The following is a 21,687-nucleotide window of genomic DNA, read 5'->3' on the forward strand; positions in this document are numbered from 1 at the left end:
ATTATTTAATCGACAGTTTTAGTTTTAGTGTTTTTTTTTCTACAGAGTAATATATTTGTCTGGCTCTTCCAATCACACCTCCAGTTCCATGAATTCACACTTCCTTTTGCATTTGTGATGCTCTCCTGAATTTTCAACGGTGAAAACCATCAGCGCGACTGAAAGCGCAAGAGCCTCTTTTAAATATGTCCACTACCTTTCCACCTGTTGCCAAACACGCTACAATCTGTTAGAGTGTGTGAACACGCAATTTCATGCCTGCTATTTGGGCGCTTTGTAAAAGATCACAATCTTACTAGATCAGCGCAATATGCCCACCAACAGCACGGGCAATATGTTAGCATAAACACACAATTTAGCGCCCGCTTTTTGGGATGGTGTTAAATCAGGGCCAAAGTGTACTAAATGTCATTAAAAGTCCATTGTTCCACTCTACAAAACCAGTTGGCTGAAGAAGTTTCCATAAGATAATAATTCATGACCCAACAAGACTATTGTGTAAACTAGGAAAACAAGTGATTAACGCCTCTCTTTTTTGACTTCCTCATGTGAAACTGCTCACTGTCCTGGGTATAGAAGCATTGATGACTGAAATCTATATTTAAAGTATTATGAGAAAGACCATCTTAATCACCATTTAAATAAATTAGGACAATTATTGTTTCAGTGTATCCTCCTGAGAACCAAGGAAAAATAGTGTCTTTCAATTTATTTATTTCTGTGGTTTCCTGCCTGCTTGGAGCTAAAACAACAACTCACAATTTAGAGTTTTTTAAAAATATTTTTAAATTTGATTTTACAACATGTCTACTGTAGTTGACAGCAGAACGATTTTACCATAACACAACAAAAATATAACAGGCTGACATGAAAACAAAAATATCAATCTTTTTTTTAATAAAACAGAACATTTGGCCTGTGTTTCTGTTAAACTGGTTAACAAAAAGCCTATTATATCGTACAGATTGAGCTTAAACATGTTTGTCCTCTCAAGTCAGGAGGCCTCGGTAGCACAGGTTTCAATGTGTTAGCTTCTCCTCAGTTTCCTCTTTTCTTCATTAATCAATTCTTAGCGATGGTACTCCAGGAAGCAGTTTCTCTTCTTTGTAAGGCAGAGGAACATCTTGCAACTGATGCATCGCATGTATGTTTTGCCGTTGCAACCTTGGTTTCGCACCTCTCTGCATGGTTGCAGTCTGCCATTTCTGGCATGTGCCTGGCCCCATATTTTCTTAACGATGCTTCTGGTTGTGGAATTCTCTTTTTGATAGGTGGCTTTTACTCTTCTTCATTTACCTCACTCTCCTCTACCCTCTTGTCAGTGTCGTCAGGATCTAGGTAGTTCAGCAGGTCATTTGGCTGATGCAGTTTGAAGTCCAGGAACTGTTCAGAGTTTTTTGCTGATCGGTTAAGCACTTTGCTGTCAGACCTCTATTGGATCCAGGAATTTGTGGTGGCAACATCAAAGAAATGAGTAATCACACGCATGGTCCATTTCTTGATTCTGCTTGCCAAGCGATGAAAGCTCAGCATTCAGTCACAGAGGTCCACACCACCCATGTTGTCATTGTACTCCTTAATGACTGCGGGTCTTCTCACTTGGACCTGGATCTGGACTTTGTCTTGATTCGACCATCTGATGCAGACATCTTCAGGATTTTTCCCGTATGCCGTAGAAGCCATCAAAACTGGCTTGTTGTCAAACCATTTTGTGATTGCCAACTCTGGACTTCTCCTGACTATCATCACTGACGATCCCCTCCCTTCTCTTTTTTATTTTTTTGTGATCAGGCAAACGACATGGGTTTGGGACACGTTTTTTTTTTGTTATGGTCCAAGTTGCTGGAAGGCCCTTGGCCAGCAATGCATCCATGTGATCAATTGACGTGAAATAGCGGTCGAAGTACAGCAGACTTCCTGTCCCAATTCCCAACCTTTGACCAGCAAATGTATTCTTCCCTTGATATGCGGTACTTCAAAGTCCAACATCAGACCATCAGGCGAAGCAAGGACAAATACCTTTAAGCCTGTAGGGTATGGCTTACATGGAACAAATTGCCTGTTGGGACAGCGGCCTGTAAAAGGGATAATTTGCTCATCGATGCAGACTTTTCCTGGTTTCAGGAGGTTAAAGCAGCCTTGCCTTACTCTGTCCAGAAGAGGCCTGACTCTCCAAAGAATGTCTTTCTTCTTTGTTTCATCTGTTACATCCAGGTCATTGACAATCTTCAGTGAGTTTCTCAACTTGAAGAACCTGTTCCTTGTCATTTTTCGGCTTATTATTACTTATTATCTTATTACTTACTATTACTTATCTTAAATATCCATCTATCGAGTTATCATATGTGATGGTCTTGGCCCACAGAGGAAGAAGGTTTTCTTGTTCATGTGTGTCTGTTAGATAATCTGATAAGTCTCCTGCCTCTTCTTCTGAGCTTTCTCTCTCTTCTCCAGCATAAGCAAGCTCATTGTTTGCATTTTCTTCATCTGACGATTCCAGAACTGAATTTTCTTCAATTATTTGGGACAAAATTTGTCTCACTTCTGCCTCCTACAATAGTGTCACAAATAAAGAGGTTGAAATAAATAATCATAACCTTATCTATCTATCTATCTATCTATCTATCTATCTATCTATCTATCTATCTATCTATCTATCTATCTATCTATCTATCTATCATTATTTTATTCAGTGAATACATTCAGCTTGTTTATTACGCCACAAAGAAATATGTTTTGGGGCAGAAAATGGAATGTAAACAAAGAACTTGAAAGCTACTTAGTTATTAGCTAACACTATCAAATCATCCTCATGTCCATTACAGTAGACATTTATAAAAGAGCTATTATTTTTCCGAACAAAAAGTTCAACTGAACTCTGACTCCAAATTATGACTCATAAAATGTTCATAAACAAAAATATATGATTGCCTTTGGTGAAAAAAACATTATCTTAACAATATTTAACTTGGCGGCATGGTGGACTGGTTAGAGCGTCTGCCTCACAGTACTGAGGACTGGGGTTCAATCCCCGGCCCCGCCTGTGTGGCGTTTGCATGTTCTCCCCGTGTCTGCAAAAACATGTATGGTAGGTTAATTGATAACTCTAAATTTCCCGTAGGTGTGAATGTGACTGTGAATGGTTGTTTGTTTGTTTGTTTGTTTGTTTGTGCCCTGCGATTGGCTGGCAACCAGTTCAGGGTGTACCCCGCCTCCTGCCCGATGATAGCTGGGATAGGCTCCAGCACGTCCGCGACCCTAGTGAGGAGAAGCGGCTCACAAAATGGATGGATGTATGGATATTTAACTTTCCTTTTCTCTTTTTCTGGCATTTGTGTTTTGCTGCATTCTCCATTTTGTCTCCGGACAACCCACTTAGAACCCACCCAAACACATGAGCTATCATTGGAAAGGCCAGGATATCCTCTCCTGTGCACACCAGGACTAAGTAGGGTAATTCAAATGAGTCAAAAGTTATAGACCAAAACCAAATGTTTACTACAGTGGACACAAATGAATAGGCTGGGTCTCAGGAGGATATGATAATATGAAAAGCACCTTGCCAAAAAGGATTAATGTAATCACCAAATAAAATAAATGCTTCACATGCTCTCAGGTGTGCATGCACGTCAGTGCAGAAAGGAAAGAACCCAGGCTCTCTAAAGTTCCCACCCCTCCATGTAGACTGCCCCTTCTTAAATTACAGAGCCTAAGCTACTGCTGACTCAATTAAATACTTAAAAGTAATCATTCAAGGTGATTTCAAGATTGCACATAACCATGTGGTCGCCTCGGTTACGTGTTCTCTAGTACTGTTTTTGTGTTTTTCATTTGTCTTTGGAGACATTACGTGACTCTCTTACACAAGGTAAGACTAAACATTAGGGGGTCTACCCTGGACTTTCTTTCATCAACCTTCACAAATCCGCTCAGTTTTTTGTCTGAGTTACTCACCAGAGCGGCGGCCGTGGTCTACAGAGCATGGAGGCAAAGGCAACGCCACAGAGGGAAGCGAGCCGGAGTGCACATCAAGCTCCGTAAGAGAGGATTCCGAATGCCGCTCCCTTCGATTCACCTTGCAAATATACGCTCCCTACCCAACAAAATAGACAAGCTTCAGCTTTTCACAAATACCAGGAAAGACTTTGGACGTTCCGCCACCATGTGCTTCATGGAGACATGGCTTTGTGGACGCATCCCTGTTGGTGCCGTAATGCTTCCGGGCTTCAAACTACACCGGGCATTTATCGGGGAAGACAACAGGCGGTGGGCTATGCTTCTATATCGACACAAAATGGTGGAACCGGCGTCACAGAGCTCAGCACGCACTGCAGCCCGGACTTGGAGTGTCATGGTCTGTGTTTTGGTTTGGGTTGTGTTTAGTTTTGTTCAATGTTTTCCTGTGTTCCATGTTTGTCGTGTGCTCATTAGGTTGTTGTGTCCACCTGTTCTCATCTACTTTGTCGACCAATCAGCTCTCTCTAGCCACTCGTCTTGTCCAGGTGTTCCTCGTTGTCTCGTCAATTTGTTTGTATTTAGTTCCCTGGTTTCTTTCAGTTCTCGTCGGTTCATTGTCGTTGTCACATGTCTTGCCATGTCATAGTCGCCAGTTGTTTTTGTCATAGTCGCCTGTTGTTTTTGTCATAGTCGGCAGTTGTTTTTGTCATAGTCGCCTGTTGTTTTATCATTGTGATTAAATATTATTATTTTGAGATTCCCGCACTCCTGCCTTGCCTCCCTGCTTCCCTGCAATTGGGTCCACCATGTTCTTGCCTTGCGTTCCTCGCCGTCGCCCTAACCATGTTCATGATAGAATGAACCGACCAGAACAGGACCCAGCGGGAAGAACATGGCGTCACCCTGGACGCCACCAAACTGCCTCCCACCGTCCTCAGCCTGCCATCCATACCTACCCTCCTCCAGTAAGCCCTATCATTCAGTCTTTTCTGTCCTTTTCCTCGGGTCCCCCCACTTGTCCTAGTTATTCACCATGCCCTACTATTGTACATCCACATGTTTCTTTAGATTCAGATTTTTCTGATTGTGAAGATGGCCCTGATTTAGTTAACCTCCTGTCGGATTCTGACTCTGACACAGATTTAGATTTTTCTGGTTCCTTCCCTAGTTTATCCCGTCCTCGTCAGTTTTTGTCACGTTTCCACGTTTCCAACCCCAGTGAGTCCAAATCCTTTCCCTCTGACCTTTTCTTGGGCACCCGTTTGGCCATCTACCCGGGACCGCCGCGTGGTGGCCAACGGAGGCGCCCAAGTAAAGGTCAAATTTTGCCCCCTCGTTTTTTCCCCCCTGTTCACAAATCACTTGATTTTTCACCTGTTCCCACACGTTGTTCCACGGCTCCAATTAAGTCACGTCTAGTCAAACCTGCCCCCAAGCCATGTTCAGTACCAGCCATTTTTCCTAGTTCACCTTCCCGAGACCTTGTGCACTCTTCCACTCCCGTACCCTCTACTCCCACACCTCAATGGCGGCAGGCTGAGGAAGCGACTGCAGCTCCCGTTCCGGCTAATCGGCAGCTGCGCCAGGCTCCCGTTCCGGCTCCTCGGCAGCTGCGCCAGGCTCCCGCACCGGCGGCGCTCGTCCAGCGGCCGACACCCGTCCTTGCACCGGCGGCGCTCGTCCAGCGGCCGCCACCCGTCCTTGCTCCGGCGGCGCTCGTCCAGCTGCCGCCACCCGTCCTTGCTCCGGCGGCGCTCGTCCAGCGGCCGCCACCCGTCCTTGCTCCGGCGGCGCTCGTCCAGCGGCCGCCACCCGTCCTTGCTCCGGCGGCGCTCGTCCAGCGGCCGCCACCCGACCCTGCTCCAACGGCGCTCGTCCAGCGGCCGCCATCCGACCATGTTCCGGCGGCGCTCGTCCAGCGGCCGCCATCCGACCATGTTCCGGCGGCGCTCGTCCAGCGGCCGCCACCCGTCCTTGCTCCGGCGGCGCTCGTCCAGCGGCCGCCACCCGTCCTTGCTCCGGCGGCGCTCGTCCAGCGGCCGCCACCCGTCCTTGCTCCGGCGGCGCTCGTCCAGCGGCCGCCACCCGTCCTTGCTCCGGCGGCGCTCGTCCAGCGGCCGCCACCCGTCCTTGCTCCGGCGGCGCTCGTCCAGCGGCCGCCACCTGACCCTGCTCCGGCGCCGCTCGTCCAGCGGCCGCCACCCGACCCTGCTCCGGCGGCGCTCGTCCAGCGGCCGCCACCCGTCCTTGCTCCGGCGCCGCTCGTCCAGCGGCCGCCACCCGTCCTTGCTCCGGCGGCGCTCGTCCAACGGCCGCCACCTGACCCTGCTCCGGCGCCGCTCGTCCAGCGGCCGCCACCCGTCCTTGTTCCGGCGGCGCTCGTCCAGCGGCCGCCACCCGACCCTGCTCCGGCGGCGCTCGTCCAGCGGCCGCCACCCGTCCTTGCTCCGGCGGCGCTCGTCCAGCGGCCGCCATCCGACCACGTTCCGGCGGCGCTCGTCCAGCGGCCGCCACCCGTCCTTGCTCCGGCGGCGCTCGTCCAGCGGCCGCCACCCGTCCTTGCTCCGGCGGCGCTCGTCCAGCGGCCGCCATCCGACCACGTTCCGGCGGCGCTCGTCCAGCGGCCGCCACCCGTCCTTGCTCCGGCGGCGCTCGTCCAGCGGCCGCCACCTGACCCTGCTCCGGCGGCGCTCGTCCAGCGGCCGCCACCCGTCCTTGCTCCGGCGGCGCTCGTCCAGCGGCCGCCACCCGTCCTTGTTCCGGCGGCGCTCGTCCAGCGGCCGCCACCCGACCCTGCTCCGGCGGCGCTCGTCCAGCGGCCGCCATCCAACCACGTTACGGCGGCGCTCGTCCAGCGGCCGCCACCTGACCACGCGCCCGCGTCCAACCCTATTGCCTGGCCCCTGCATTACCATTGGGTTCGGCACCGTGGCCGTCCGCCTGAATGGCCCTGTAAAGACCCTGGTGCTTGGCGTCCTGGACGACCTCCTGAACCGCTCAGCCAAGCACCTCACCTCGGGTGGCCTGGATGGCCACCAGACTGACCTGAGGGGTGGACTCTGTACCCTCCTCCAGGCCCCCTTCCGCCCACCCTGGGTTGATGTCTTTTTGGTTGTTGTTTGGGGAACGTCTGGGATCCGTTCCTTTAGAGGGGGGGTACTGTCATGGTCTGTGTTTTGGTTTGGGTTGTGTTTAGTTTTGTTCAATGTTTTCCTGTGTTCCATGTTTGTCGTGTGCTCATTAGGTTGTTGTGTCCACCTGTTCTCATCTACTTTGTCGACCAATCAGCTCTCTCTAGCCACTCGTCTTGTCCAGGTGTTCCTCGTTGTCTCGTCAATTTGTTTGTATTTAGTTCCCTGGTTTCTTTCAGTTCTCGTCGGTTCATTGTCGTTGTCACATGTCTTGCCATGTCATAGTCGCCAGTTGTTTTTGTCATAGTCGCCTGTTGTTTTTGTCATAGTCGCCAGTTGTTTTTGTCATAGTCTCCTGTTGTTTTATGTGATTAAATGTGATTAAATATTATTATTTTGAGATTCCCGCACTCCTGCCTTGCCTCCCTGCTTCCCTGCAATTGGGTCCACCATGTTCTTGCCTTGCGATCCTCGCCGTCGCCCTAACCATGTTCATGACATGGAGTCGCTGTTTTTGAACTGTAAACCATTCTACTCGCTGTCGCGAGTTCGCCTCTTCCATCCTCATCCTACATTCCTCACAAACACCGAACTTTTAACGCTCGCTGAACTAGTAAACGAACTTGAAAAAAGGCACGCAAATTCAACCCTCATTATTATTGGGGACTTTAAAAAGCTAAACTCAACCACAAATTCAGTAAATACAATCAAGGCATTGACTGTCCTACCAGGGAAAACAACATTCTATACCACGCTAAATGATGCATATCGTGCTATCCCCCGTGCAGCTCTGGGCTCGTCTGATCACTGCTTAATTCACTTAATTCCAATTTACAGGCAAAAGCTTAAATGTGCGAAGCCTGTGGTGAAAACAGTGAAGAAGTGGACCAATGACGCAAAGTCACAACTTCAAGACTGTTCAGACTGCACAGATTGGAGTGAGTCTTCAACTGGCACCCAGGATGAATATACGGACACTGTTACATCCTATATCAGATTCTGTGAAGATGTGTGTGTATCAACAAAGACAGTCCAGTCCGCGCGTTCAATGCCAATAAGCCATGTGGTTCACTGCCAAACTTACGCAACTTTGCCAGGCAAAGGAGGACACCAATCAAAGTGGGGATAGAGCCCTGTATAATTGCGCTAAAAACCAGCTGACTAAAGAAATTAACATCGCAAAAAGAAATTATGCAGGAAAGCTAGAAAAACAGTTTACCGCTAACGACTCTTAAGTCAGTCTGGCGTGGATTACAATTGCTAACCAACTACGAGCGACCATCCCTCCCAAGCAGAGAACAATAAAGGACTAGCTGACGATTTGAACACCTTCTGCTGAAGATTTGAAAAGGATACTTTCACACCCCACACCCACCCAACTGCACCACCAACCACCATCACACATCTGACTCCCCCTCTTGTGTTGACCATCCACAAGCAGGATGTGAGATGCATCTTCAAACAACAAAAGAGCAACAAAGTGGCAGGCCAGCCTTGTTTCTCCATCCTTCCTCAAAGTCTGCACGGACCAGCTCACTCCAGTCTTCACACAGCTCTTCAATAGATGTCTGGAACTCTGTGAAGTACCATCCTGTTTCAAAAGCTCCACCATCATCCCAGTCCCCAAGAATCCTGCAATCTCAGGTCTGAATGACTGCAGGCCTGTCGCTAGGGTTGTGCATTGAGAATCGAGAACCGATTGGAACCGGGACTAACGTCCCGTTTCTCCTGGAATAATTCAAATTTAAAGATTTCTTGTCCCAGTCTCGATGCCTAGTCCGCCGGCTCTGAAGATGTGGTGAAAACCAATGATGAAGCGGAGAAAACCAAAGAAGAAGAACGCATATGAAGAGGTGCTTGTGCCCAACAGCGGCGGCGGCGAACAAAAGTGTGTCTTAATTTTATTAAAAATGAATGACGAGTCGTCTTAGTGCAATACTTGGAATAAGATTATACTGCGCAAAGGAGCCTTCCACGATGTGTAGTGTCTGACACGCTACGAGCCTCAGCCTACACCGCGCGGAGCTTTCATTTAAGTCAACTCTCCGTCAATTGGGTGAGTGAAACAAAAAAATACGTCTATGAGTGAAACAATAAAATACGTCTATGCCAACATTGAGACAGCTAACAAGGTAAACGGTTGGTTGGACTTTTGCACTGATGGGTTTTAGTGTTTATTTTATTCTTCAAACCAACGTAAGATCCGATGACAGAAAAAAAAAGCTTAACATTGAGCTAAAAATTCACCAAACCAACTTTACATCACAATGAATTGTGACAAAATTCACAAAAACATTGTCTCACAGTATCACAAACACTAACCTTGTGCCTCATTGGTGGGTAAGGACAGTAATCGTTTTATAGCATTTTGTTCCATCCAATAAAAAAAAAAAAAATTCCCGGTGGTGTGTAATGTTACTTTTCGTGCCAAAATGTTGAGTTCTGGTGCGTACCCTTCAAAATAAAAGGCTACAATCTCAAAACAGGAAGTCAAGTTAAAAAATGTAAACCATTTGACGTGATTACAAAAAAAAAAAAAAAAAAAAACTGCGCAATAAAGGTTTGCTAGTTATCTGGTAATGCCGGTACATTTTCTTTCTTTTTTGTTTTTTTTGTTTTTTGACAATTGTGCAAAAAGATGCAGAGTCCTCTTGCACTTAGAGCAGTTCGAATGACTATTATTGCAATAGTCCGGTGCAATGACCATTGTGCAAAGGGCGCCGAGACTTCAAGCGAGTAGTACGATAATCTGGGACAATGTTGATTGTGCAAATGTTGCAGATACTCCCCAATCAGTGTGCAAATGGAGCAGATGCTACTCTGGCATGAGTGGCCAGTATTGGTCAACAACAGATATGCAAATAGTGCAGCGTGGTGAGACTACTACAGTGAATGCATGAGTAATATATAATTGGCCCGACAGAAATGTGACAACAAACACAAGACAAAATATTGCCAGCATGTTGCAATGCAATTGTAGGTTAGGTGTTTAAGAAGTTGATTGCAAGAAGGAAGATGCTCTTGGAATGTCTGCTAGTTCTAGTTTGCATTGATCGGTAGCGCCTACTTGAGGGAAGGAGCTGGAAGAGCCGGTGACCGGGATGTGAAGGGTCCGAGAGGATTTTGCACGCTCTTGTCTTAGTTCTGGCAGTGTGCAAGTCCTCAAGTGTGGGTAGGGGGGTACCGACAATCCTTTCAGCAGTTTTGATTGTCCGAGTTTGTCCTTTTTTGTAGCAGCACCAAACCAGACTGTGATGGAAGAACACTGGACTGATTCGATGACCGCTGTGTAAAACTGTCTCAGCAGCTCCTGTGGCAGGCCGTGCTTTCTCAGAAGCCGCAGGAAGTACATCCTCTGCTGGGCCTTTTTGAGGACGGAGTTGATGTTGATCACCCACTTCAGGTCCTTGAGAGACTGTAATTCTCAGGAACTTGAAGGTCTTGACAGTTGACACAAGGCAGCTGGACAGTGTGAAGGGCAGCTGTGGCGAAGGATGCCTCCTGAAGTCCACGATCATCTCTACAGTCTTGAGCGTGTTCAGCTCCAGGTTATGTCGGCCGCACCACAGTTCCAGCCGCTCCACTTCCTGTCGATATGCAGACTCGTCACCGTCCTTGATGAGGCCGATGACAGTGGTGTCATCTGCAAACTTCAGGAGTTTAACAGCCGGGTGCGTTGAGGTGCAGTCGTTTGTGTAGAGAGAGATGAGCAGCAGAGAGAAGACACAACGTTGGGGCGCCCCAGTGCTGATGCTGTGTGTGGATGAGGTGGCCTCCCCCAGCCTCACCTGCTGTGTCCTGCCCGTCAGGAAGCTGTAAATCCACTGGCAGATGGCAGGTGAGATATAGAGGCCACCAAACCGGACCTCCTCTACACCTCGGCTGCGCCTTGAAAGTCTGTCTATAAAAGTTATGAACAGAATCGGTGAAAAAGGGCAGCCTTGGCGGAGTCCAACCCTCACCGGGAACGCTCGTCCAGCGGCCGCCACCCGACCACGCGCCCGCGGCGCTCGTCCAGCGGCCGCCACCCGACCACGCGCCCGCGGCGCTCGTCCAGCGGCCGCCACCCAACCCTATTGCCTGGCCCCTGCATTACCATTGGGTTCGGCACCGTGGCCGTCCGCCTGAATGGCCCTGTAAAGACCCTGGTGCTTGGCGTCCTGGACGACCTCCTGAACCGCTCAGCCAAGCACCTCACCTCGGGTGGCCTGGATGGCCACCAGACTGACCTGAGGGGTGGACTCTGTACCCTCCTCCAGGCCCCCTTCCGCCCACCCTGGGTTGATGTCTTTTTGGTTGTTGTTTGGGGAACGTCTGGGATCCGTTCCTTTAGAGGGGGGGTACTGTCATGGTCTGTGTTTTGGTTTGGGTTGTGTTTAGTTTTGTTCAATGTTTTCCTGTGTTCCATGTTTGTCGTGTGCTCATTAGGTTGTTGTGTCCACCTGTTCTCATCTACTTTGTCGACCAATCAGCTCTCTCTAGCCACTCGTCTTGTCCAGGTGTTCCTCGTTGTCTCGTCAATTTGTTTGTATTTAGTTCCCTGGTTTCTTTCAGTTCTCGTCGGTTCATTGTCGTTGTCACATGTCTTGCCATGTCATAGTCGCCAGTTGTTTTTGTCATAGTCGCCTGTTGTTTTTGTCATAGTCGCCAGTTGTTTTTGTCATAGTCTCCTGTTGTTTTATGTGATTAAATGTGATTAAATATTATTATTTTGAGATTCCCGCACTCCTGCCTTGCCTCCCTGCTTCCCTGCAATTGGGTCCACCATGTTCTTGCCTTGCGATCCTATCCCCCGTGCAGCTCTGGGCTCGTCTGATCACTGCTTAATTCACTTAATTCCAATTTACAGGCAAAAGCTTAAATGTGCGAAGCCTGTGGTGAAAACAGTGAAGAAGTGGACCAATGACGCAAAGTCACAACTTCAAGACTGTTCAGACTGCACAGATTGGAGTGAGTCTTCAACTGGCACCCAGGATGAATATACGGACACTGTTACATCCTATATCAGATTCTGTGAAGATGTGTGTGTATCAACAAAGACAGTCCAGTCCGCGCGTTCAATGCCAATAAGCCATGTGGTTCACTGCCAAACTTACGCAACTTTGCCAGGCAAAGGAGGACACCAATCAAAGTGGGGATAGAGCCCTGTATAATTGCGCTAAAAACCAGCTGACTAAAGAAATTAACATCGCAAAAAGAAATTATGCAGGAAAGCTAGAAAAACAGTTTACCGCTAACGACTCTTAAGTCAGTCTGGCGTGGATTACAATTGCTAACCAACTACGAGCGACCATCCCTCCCAAGCAGAGAACAATAAAGGACTAGCTGACGATTTGAACACCTTCTGCTGAAGATTTGAAAAGGGAACGAGTCTGACTTACTGCCGGATATCCGGACCAAACTCTGACTCCGGTCGTAGAGGGACCGAACAGCCCATATTAGGAGGTTCGGTACCCCATACTCCCGAAGCACCCCCCACAGGGACACGGTTGAACGCCTTCTCCAAGTCCACAAAACACATGTAGACTGGTTGGGCAAACTCCCATGCACCCTCGAGGACCTTGCCGAGGGTGTAGAGGTGGTCCACTGTTCCACGGCCAGGACGAAAACCACACTGCTCCTCCCGGATCTGAGATTCGACTTCCCAACGCACCCTCCTCTCCAGCACCCCTGAATAGACCTTACCAGGGAGGCTGAGGAGTGTGATCCCCCTGTAGTTGGAACACACCTCCGGTCCCCCTTCGTAAAAAGAGGGACCACAACCCCAGTCTGCCAATCCAGAGGCACTGTCCCCGATGTCCATGCAATGTTGCAGAGGCGTGTCAACCAGGACAGCGCCAGCACATCCAGAGCCTTTAGGAACTCCGGGCGAATCTCATCCACCCCCGGGGCCTTGCCACCGAGGAGCTTTTTAACCACCTCGGTGACCTCAACCCCAGAGATCGGAGAGACCGCCTCAGAGAACCCAGACTCTGCTTCCTCATGGAAAGGCTTGTCGGTGGAATTGAGGAGGCCTTCGAAGTATTCTCACCACCGACTCACCACGTCCCGAGTCGAGGTCAGCAGCTTCCCATCCCCACTTTACACAGTGTTGATGGTGCACTGCTTCCCCCTCCTGAGACGCCGGATGGTGGACGAGAATTTCCTCAAAGCCGTCTTTCTCTCATGACCTCACCGAACTCCTCCCATACCCGACGTTTTGCTTCAGCGACCACCAAAGCTTTCATTACGCTTGGCCAGCCGGTACCCATTAGCTGCCTCAAGAGTCCCACAGGCCAAAAAGGCCCGATAGGAATCCTTCTTCAGCTTGACGCCATCCCTCACCATTGGTGTTCACCAACGGGTTCGGGGACTGTCGCCACGACAGGCACCCACCACCTTACGCCCACAGCTCCGGTCGGCCGCCTCAGCAATGGAGGCGCGGAACATGGTCCACTCGGACTGGATGTCCCCCGCCTCCCCCGGAACATGAGCAAAGTTCTGTCGGAGGTGGGAGTTAAAACTCCTTCTGACAGGGGATTCTGTAAGACGTTCCCAGCAGACCCTCACAATACGTTTGGGCCTGCCACGTCGGACCGGCATCTTCCCCCACCATCGGACCCAACTCACCACCAGATGGTGATCTGTTGACAGCTCCGCCCCTCTCTTCACCCGATGACAAGTCCGATGAAACGACCACAAAGTCGATCATCGAACTGCGACCTAGGGTGTCCTGATGCCAAGTGCACGTGTGGACACCCTTATGCCTGAACATGGTGTTCGTTATGGACAATCCGTGATGAGCACAGAAGTCCAATAACAGAACATCGCTTGGGTTCTGATGGGGTGGGGGGGCGTTCCTCCCAATCACGCCCTTCCAGGTCTCACTGTCATTGGCCACGTGAGCATTGAAGTCCCCCAGCAGAACGATGGAGTCCCCAGCGGGAGCGCTCTCCAGCAGCCGATTCAAGGACTCCAAAAAGGGTGGGTACTCTGAACTGATGTTCGGTGCAAAGGCACAAACAACAGTCAGGACCCGTCCCCCCACCCGAAGGCGGAGGGAGGCTCACCTCTCGTCCACCGGGGTGAATCCCAACGTACAGGCGTCGAGCCGGGGGTCAATAAATATACCCACACCTGCTCGGCGCCTCTCACCGTGGGCATCTCCAGAGTGGAAGAGAGTCAAACCCCTCTCAAGATGACTGGTACCAAAGCCCAAGCTGTGTGTGGAGGCGAGTCCGACTATATCTAGTCGGAACTTCTTGACCTCACACACCAGCTCGGGCTCCTTCCCTGCCAGAGAGGTGACATTCCACATCCCTATAGCCAGTTTCTGTAGCCGGGGACCGGATCGCCAAGGTCCCTGCCTTCGGCCACCCCCCAGCTCGCACTTCACCCGACCCCTATGGCCCCTCCCACCGGTGGTGAGCCCATGGTAAGGGGGACCCACGTTACCCTTTCGGGCTGTGCCCGGCCGGGCCCCACGGGTGCAGGCCCGGCCACCAGGCACTCGCCTTCGAGCCCCACCTCCAGGCCTGGCTTCAGAGGGGGGCCCCGGTGACCCACGTCCGGGCAAGGGAAAACTGAGTCTGTAGTTTGTCGTCTTCATTAGGGGCCTTTTAGCTGTGCTTTGCCTGGTCCCTCACCTCGGACCTGTCTTTCATGGGTGACCCTGCCAGGGGCATAAAGCCCCAGAAAACGTAGCTCCTAGGATCATTGGGACACACAGACCCCTCCACCACGATAAGGTGATGGCTCAAGGAGGGGTCTTTAAAAATCCTAGCTTTATTTCTCAAATATATTTACATTAGACCATCTCATTGGTAAATTTCCAACACTGCAGCCACATTTGTAAAAACGCTGTGGGGTGCCTTTAATAGTGTTCACTTCAAATGTTAACAGCATAACATGTACTCTAGGATGGACATTTTGGGGAATTATAGTATAGTATTATCATAGTAGATATGGATATCAAAACCATTCAGCACCATTACAGCACAGGTGGTGGCAATCAAGCTGGCTTATTTTTGTTTCGCATGCCTAGGTCGGCCTCCTTCGGTGACTTGTCGACCATGGATACTGCGCCCTAGGAGTTTGAGGTGATGCGACTAGAACATCATCGTTGGTGGCTGGTTAGACCAATGCGCGAGTAGCAGTCTCTGCTGCACAAAGTGCAGAAGTAGTTGGTCGTTGGGGTATGCCTGTGTGCACGTGTCTTACGTCTGGCTCTCCTCTCTTCTCCCATGTTCAGTATCTTCTCCTCGCCTGCTTTCAGCTGTTTCTTGAGCAAGCAGGGCCAGCTGCTGCAGTGTCCTCCCAGATCTCTGTTTTGCTATCCAGCGCTTTCATGTCTCGCTTGAAGACATTCTGATATCGCAGCTGTGGGCGGCCTCGGGGTCTTTCGCCAGATGCGAGTTGACCGTAAAAAAGATCCTTTGGGACCCGACCGAGCACTTTCTGTGTTGTCTGAGCAGTGTTATGCAGGCGTTGTGCACTGCCATCTTGGTTAGAGTGTAGTGTCAGCTGCCCCAGGGTTGTGGCAGACTTGCCAATCTGTTTGTTGATTTTGACTTCAAGTTGGTAGTTGTTAATAGTAATGGCTGTGGTGTGTCCACATCTTTGACTAGAACGTTGATCTTCTTCATGCTGATGATTAGTCCAGAGTCTTTGCAGGCATGGGAGAATTTATCCATCAGACACTGTAGATCTTGTTCAGTGTGTAAGGTGACTGCTGTGTCATCAGCAAAGAGCATGTCTCTGATGATGATCATACGCACATTGGTTTTTGCTTTGAGTCTAGCAATCTTATAGAGGCTGCCGTCTGATCTTGTGTGCATGTCCACCCCTTTAGCTGAGTTCCTAAAAGCATGTTTCCGAAGGAGGGAGGATGCCAAAGAGGGTTGGAGCAAGAATGCAGCCTTGCTTCACGCTGCATTTGATGTTTGTACTGGATGGTTGCCTTCATACCATCATCTGATCATAATGTGAAGCTTCGGGGGGCATCCGATGTTTAGGAGAAGGCATGAATACATGTGCTCATAAACATACGTTGATGTATGTACTCACACAAAATGAAAGCAAGACTAACTTTACACTCATCATGTCATATACTTGGAAAATGTAATGTGAACAACAAACAAAGAACTCTGCAGTCATGACCAGTTTTGATTTGTAAAAAAAATAACTTCCTGCACACAGCTTTTTCATTTGTCTTTGTCTAACAGAAACAATTTAAGAAGCAAAAAAATATTCTACAACTCCACAGCAGAACTCAATGGACATTTTATACAACAGACAAGAAAACAAAAATTCTTGGCGACAATCTTGCATCAGTCATCTCTGAGGCTTGTGTTGACACTCTCATTGCAACCTTTCTTTGAATCTTATCTCATTTACAATGCATGCAACAGCACGGCTGTTTTCAAGCGTAGAGAGGCAACGGCTAGTGTATCAGCATGCTGATTGACATGGGTCCCACCCTGTCACTGCAATGTCCCATCAGCCGCTCCCTTGGGACAGAGGTCAGGTTCTCGGGCTCACGGGGCGGCAGCTTCATGACAGTTTTATACACAACTAGCCAACTCAGATGGTGTTTATTAAAATGCAAGGACAAAACCAGACCTGCTGACAGTGCAGCCATCCGTGCATTTAAATGGACAGCAGAAGTCACGCATAAACATGCTTATATTTGAACAATGTATGAGCTGGATGTTAGAAATCAGATAAAATGGACAAGATGGATGCATTGCTCTTGTACCTACAAGTGAAAATGGAAGAAACTGAAGTTGGCCACCCCTTTTCAGCTACAACAGCTTCCACTCTTCTGGGAAGACAAATATATCCATAAAAGGACTTAAATGACTGTCTTATAAAATGCTTAAAAAAGATCAGAAATAACACCACTATACTCAATCTAATGATCTCCCCATTAAGTACTGGCTCTGGGGGAATTTTGACAAGGCTTGCAACTGGCATAGAGAGATACAATAATTTCGGGTTCATGCACAGTAAATTGGGATCCACTTTTAAATCTGTTTTTGCATAGGTTAAAATAATGTCAACTGAAGACAGGTGAAAGCAGTAGTGAAAAATGGCACAAATTACCAAACAGGATCCCTGCACATGGGTTACCCGTATATCTAGGTATTCCTCAACACACTAACACCTTAAAAAATAAAATAAGCTGACTATGGCCTATGCGAAGGTTATGGTCAGTGGAGCATTTCCTCCCTTAAATCAACAGCAAGCCGCATTTAGCTGAGCTAAATTTGTATTGCCTTAACCATTCCTTTTGCTGCAAATACTCCCACTGTCAAATCATATAATCTGGCAGGTTGACAGGTTACAGAAATGTTGCTGTGTGCTGTCTCTGGAAATAAGGGATCGAAGAAGAAACTTAATTTGAAACACGTGTTGTTGTTGGAGGAAATTCTAAGATGTGGCAATTTTGACATAATGTAAGAAACCAAATGATCAAATCAGTTCATGCTCATTGTGTATTGAGTACATTCTTATACAAACACAAACTGCAACTTAGGTAACCACCCATCCATCCGTTCTCAATACCGCTTATCCTGTTCAGGGTCATGGGCTACACCCTGAACTCGTTGCCAGTCAGCCACAGGGCACAAACTTAAGAAACCTTTGATCAAATTTGTACATGGGCTGAGAGTAGTAGAGTGAATCTGTCGCTCAGTTGTGTGCCTTTATGGACTCCATGCAAGGTCTGGTAATGCTCCTGATAAGATCAGGGGTGGTCTCCTGGCAGATGTCCGAGAGGTATTTGATTGGATTCCGGTCTGGTGAACTGATGTGCCTGGTCCACAACCTCCCACCACATACAGTACATCAAAAGAATCGGGTGGATTTAAGAAGCCAACTTGGTCACAATTGTCACTTTTATTGAATTTGGGAACTGCTGATTGGACAAGTTTTGCACCAGTTGGTCTTATCAGTATCTTGCAAGCTACAACCCAGATGAAGTACATGTGTTAAAGGTCAATTAATGAAAAAAAAAGAAAAAAGAACATACTCTGTTTTTAGAAATACAAGTGATGTCACATCCATAGGTTGGGTCTCCTTGCTCGTTTTGGTTGTGGGTCACAGCTGCTTCATTGCACATGTGTAGTGAGGTTTAGGTGACTGACTGTAACTAAGGCGAGCTGAGAAGTTTTAGCTTCGGCAAGCAATGACTGACATCTCTAGGTCATCAATTTGTGGTGCCGCAGGCATTTGGAACTAGAATCAGAATGGATTTACAGAAAGAGGTCTGCTGTGATAGTAGTCTCTGCTGCAGTAGCTTTTCAATGGAGTTGGTTCGATGTGAGCGTATCTGCGTGTCCTCTGCTGTTAGTCTGAAGGTTTTGTGATAATTAAAATGTGTAGTTGGCCTGATGAATGAGGACAGGTGGAGGATTTTATCATACCATGACAGACTTACTCCCTCCCGGAGCAAGAGGGATCCATGACCTGTCTAACACCTCCAAACACACATAACCACAGCCTGGAATGACCTATCATTGAAATTCATTCTGTCGATGGCCACAATGTCTGTTTGTGTGTGTGTGGGCGGGTGGGGGGGGGGGTGATGCCATCGCTCAGATATGTATTGTCTGTAGAATGTAGACAAGCCAACTGTTAAAATATGTTCATGTAAATTGTGTGTCTCTGTGTGGGTGTGCATGCATGTGTGCCGGAGTGTGTCAGTATTAGAGGGTAATTACTGTGATTGAGTGTGATTAATGAAGTACTGGTGCAAGGGAGGCAAGTGTACTGTAGATGTCGTAGCTCAGTCTCGTCGCAATTACTGATATGGGAAGACCATTTACAGTATACTGTCTCTACCTGACACACTCCAAGGAAAGCTTTGGGCCCATGTAACCTCCATGACTGACACCAAGCCTAAAGTACATCTTTACAATTGTCTACCCCCCATATGCTTGCAGTTAAACGTCCATCCATCCATCCATATTCTGATCCACTTCTCCTCCCTAGGGTCGCGGGCGTGCTGGAGCCTATCCCAGCTATCATCGGGCAGGAGGCAGGGTACACCCTGGACTGGTTGCCAGCCAATCGCAGGGCACATACAAACAAACAACCATCCGCACTCACATTCACACCTAGGGGTAATTTAGAGACGTCAATTAACCTCGCATGCATGTTTTTGGGATGTGGAAGGAAACCGGAGTGCCCGGAGAAAACCCACGCAGGCACGGGGAGAACACGCAAACTCCACATAGGCGGGGCCGGGGATTGAACCCCAGTCTTCAGAACTGTGAGGCAGACGCTCTAACCAGTCCTCCACCGTGCCGCCTCAGTTAAACGTCAAGATGGGAAATATTTCCCAACTATCTTCTTCTTTTCCTTTTCGGCTTGTCCCGTTAGGGGTCGCCACAGCGCGTCATCCTTTTCCCAACTATAGAAATCATATTTCTCCATTGATATCTGATCTGCCAAATACCCTCTCCAAAAAAAGAAAAAAAATTGTTTGTGAAGATCTGAGAGGAAATAGTTTAATCATACTTGGTATCAGTGATAGAATAGACGAGATAAATGTCTGTGACAGTTACGTTTCAATTAAGTACTTTGTAACTTTCTATACAAGAGTGAAATGTAATGCACCTGACTGTAATTTACCTTATGCTACTGTCAAATGAACATTTTTCTGTGGTAACACACAGCACATTTGTTAAAGGTATACAGTCAGAAATGATGATAAAATATACACATTTTGTATTTACTTTGATAGGATGTGATGTGCTAAGATACAATAAAATGTGTATAATTGTTTGAAATAAAACATAAAATGTTAATATGCAACTGGGTAATTATTTAAAATTAATTGATACATGGAGTAAATATATTATTTAAAATATTAGTATTTGTTACTCATCATTTGAGAAATACTGAAATGTTAGACAGAAATGAAATAAGCATAAAAGCATATAATTTAAATAATATTTGTTAATAAAATGCTGAATGAGTCTTGGTGACAAGAATGCAACAATAACCATAGATATCTTGACATGCAGGGGTTTTCCACTGACATTAACTTTCACACAATTTCTGCTTTCTAAATAAAATATTGCATCCGTCCGCAGATATACCGGCAATTTCCTAAAATACCCTTTCCAATACAAGAAATTCAGTAGATGGTGCCGACAATCCCAATTCTTCCTGACAAGCATAAAAATGTTTCATTTAAAAAGTGATCAGCCTGTTAAGATAGTTCCCTGTCATGCAAAAGTTCTCTCTGCCCCCAGGCATAGAGCAGAAATTAATATGAAGCTCACTGTCAAATTAGAAAATCTAGGGTGCAGTATGCTCTCAGCTCTTTCGACCCACCCCCCTGTAAGCAGTGAATGACTGGACAATAACAGGGCAATTGCACAGGGCTTTGGGGAGCAAGGATTCTGGAGCCTCCTCGTTTTCAAGCTGGTGTGATGTTTGAGGATAGGAACTGGTCATGAGAAGGATCTTAAGTGTGCAGTGGAAGGGGGAGGAGAGGTTTAATTTAGCGGATGGTGGCACATGGACCCTCAGGGTTTCACATATTGTAAGAAACAGACACCTGCGCGTACGTTTTCACAGACAAGTGAACTGTGGAAGGTGTCCTCTAAACACTCAGGTGGCTGTTGGGTGTGTGGGGGAGCTTGAAAATCAGCCGCTGCATTTTTACAAATGAATGTGGGGTTCCTTGCATATTTACTATTCACACCGACAAACCTCTCTTCCTGTCTGTTCGTAAGAATTTTAATTACAATTTAATTAACAGATGCAGATGAAAGGACCTGGTGTAGTTGTGTTGGAGTTGCATTGTGATGTACTGTTTCAAGGTCAGAAGAGCCAGCAGGATATTCAATGCCCGGAATGTGCAGACTTTCAATCCTTGAATTTGTCCTCCTCAACAGCTTCATCTGTGAAAGTATCTTTTTTCTGGTAACCAATGTGAAGATGTTCCAATATTTTTTTTAAAAGACAAACACAAAGATATACAATTTACACACACATACAACACCTTACCTGCATGCTTACAAAATCAGTTTCACTTTGAAATTTTTTTGACAGTCCATTTCAGTCACTATTTTCCAAGAATAAATAAAAATAACAAACTTACATTGCTGTAGTATCTCTGTTCTGAACCTGGACTGCCTATAATTACAGGATCTGAAATATCGTCACACACCAATTACAAGAATGCACAAATGTATGCATTATTTTGATAACCATGACAGTTTCCATCACAGGCCATTGGCTGAGAATCCCAATGCAATTCTAATTAGCATATGCAATAACAAACCTTAAAATTGGCCTGTTTGTTACCCATATTCGGAGCTATCAATCATCGGAATTGCAGGAAACGAAAATACTAAAATAAGGCTTGCACCCAATTCTGTTTTGTGACCTCATTATAGCGAAGCGCTAGAGGGATACTTTATTTCTCCCTTGCCTCACATGAGTGCAAACAACATCTTGCATTTAATTAGGAACCCAAAGTCATCATCATCCTTATAGTTTTCACTAATACTGGTAATATTTCGCAATACAGAAAAGCATGTTTTACGTATTCTTTGTAGTGTAACTGCACTTTTTGCTCAGTATATTGCATTATATTTCTATC

At 47.4% G+C, this 21,687-nt stretch overlaps 1 protein-coding gene across 2 annotated transcripts in view; it reads left to right on the top strand.

Annotated features, from left to right (window-relative positions):
- dntt (deoxynucleotidyltransferase, terminal) overlaps nucleotides 1-21,687 on the top strand; it is a 134,055-nt gene that overhangs the window by 77,783 nt on the left and 34,585 nt on the right. The window lies entirely within an intron of this gene.

This window comes from Phyllopteryx taeniolatus, chromosome 11 (assembly GCF_024500385.1).
Source record: "Phyllopteryx taeniolatus isolate TA_2022b chromosome 11, UOR_Ptae_1.2, whole genome shotgun sequence".
Taxonomy (NCBI): domain Eukaryota; kingdom Metazoa; phylum Chordata; class Actinopteri; order Syngnathiformes; family Syngnathidae; genus Phyllopteryx; species Phyllopteryx taeniolatus.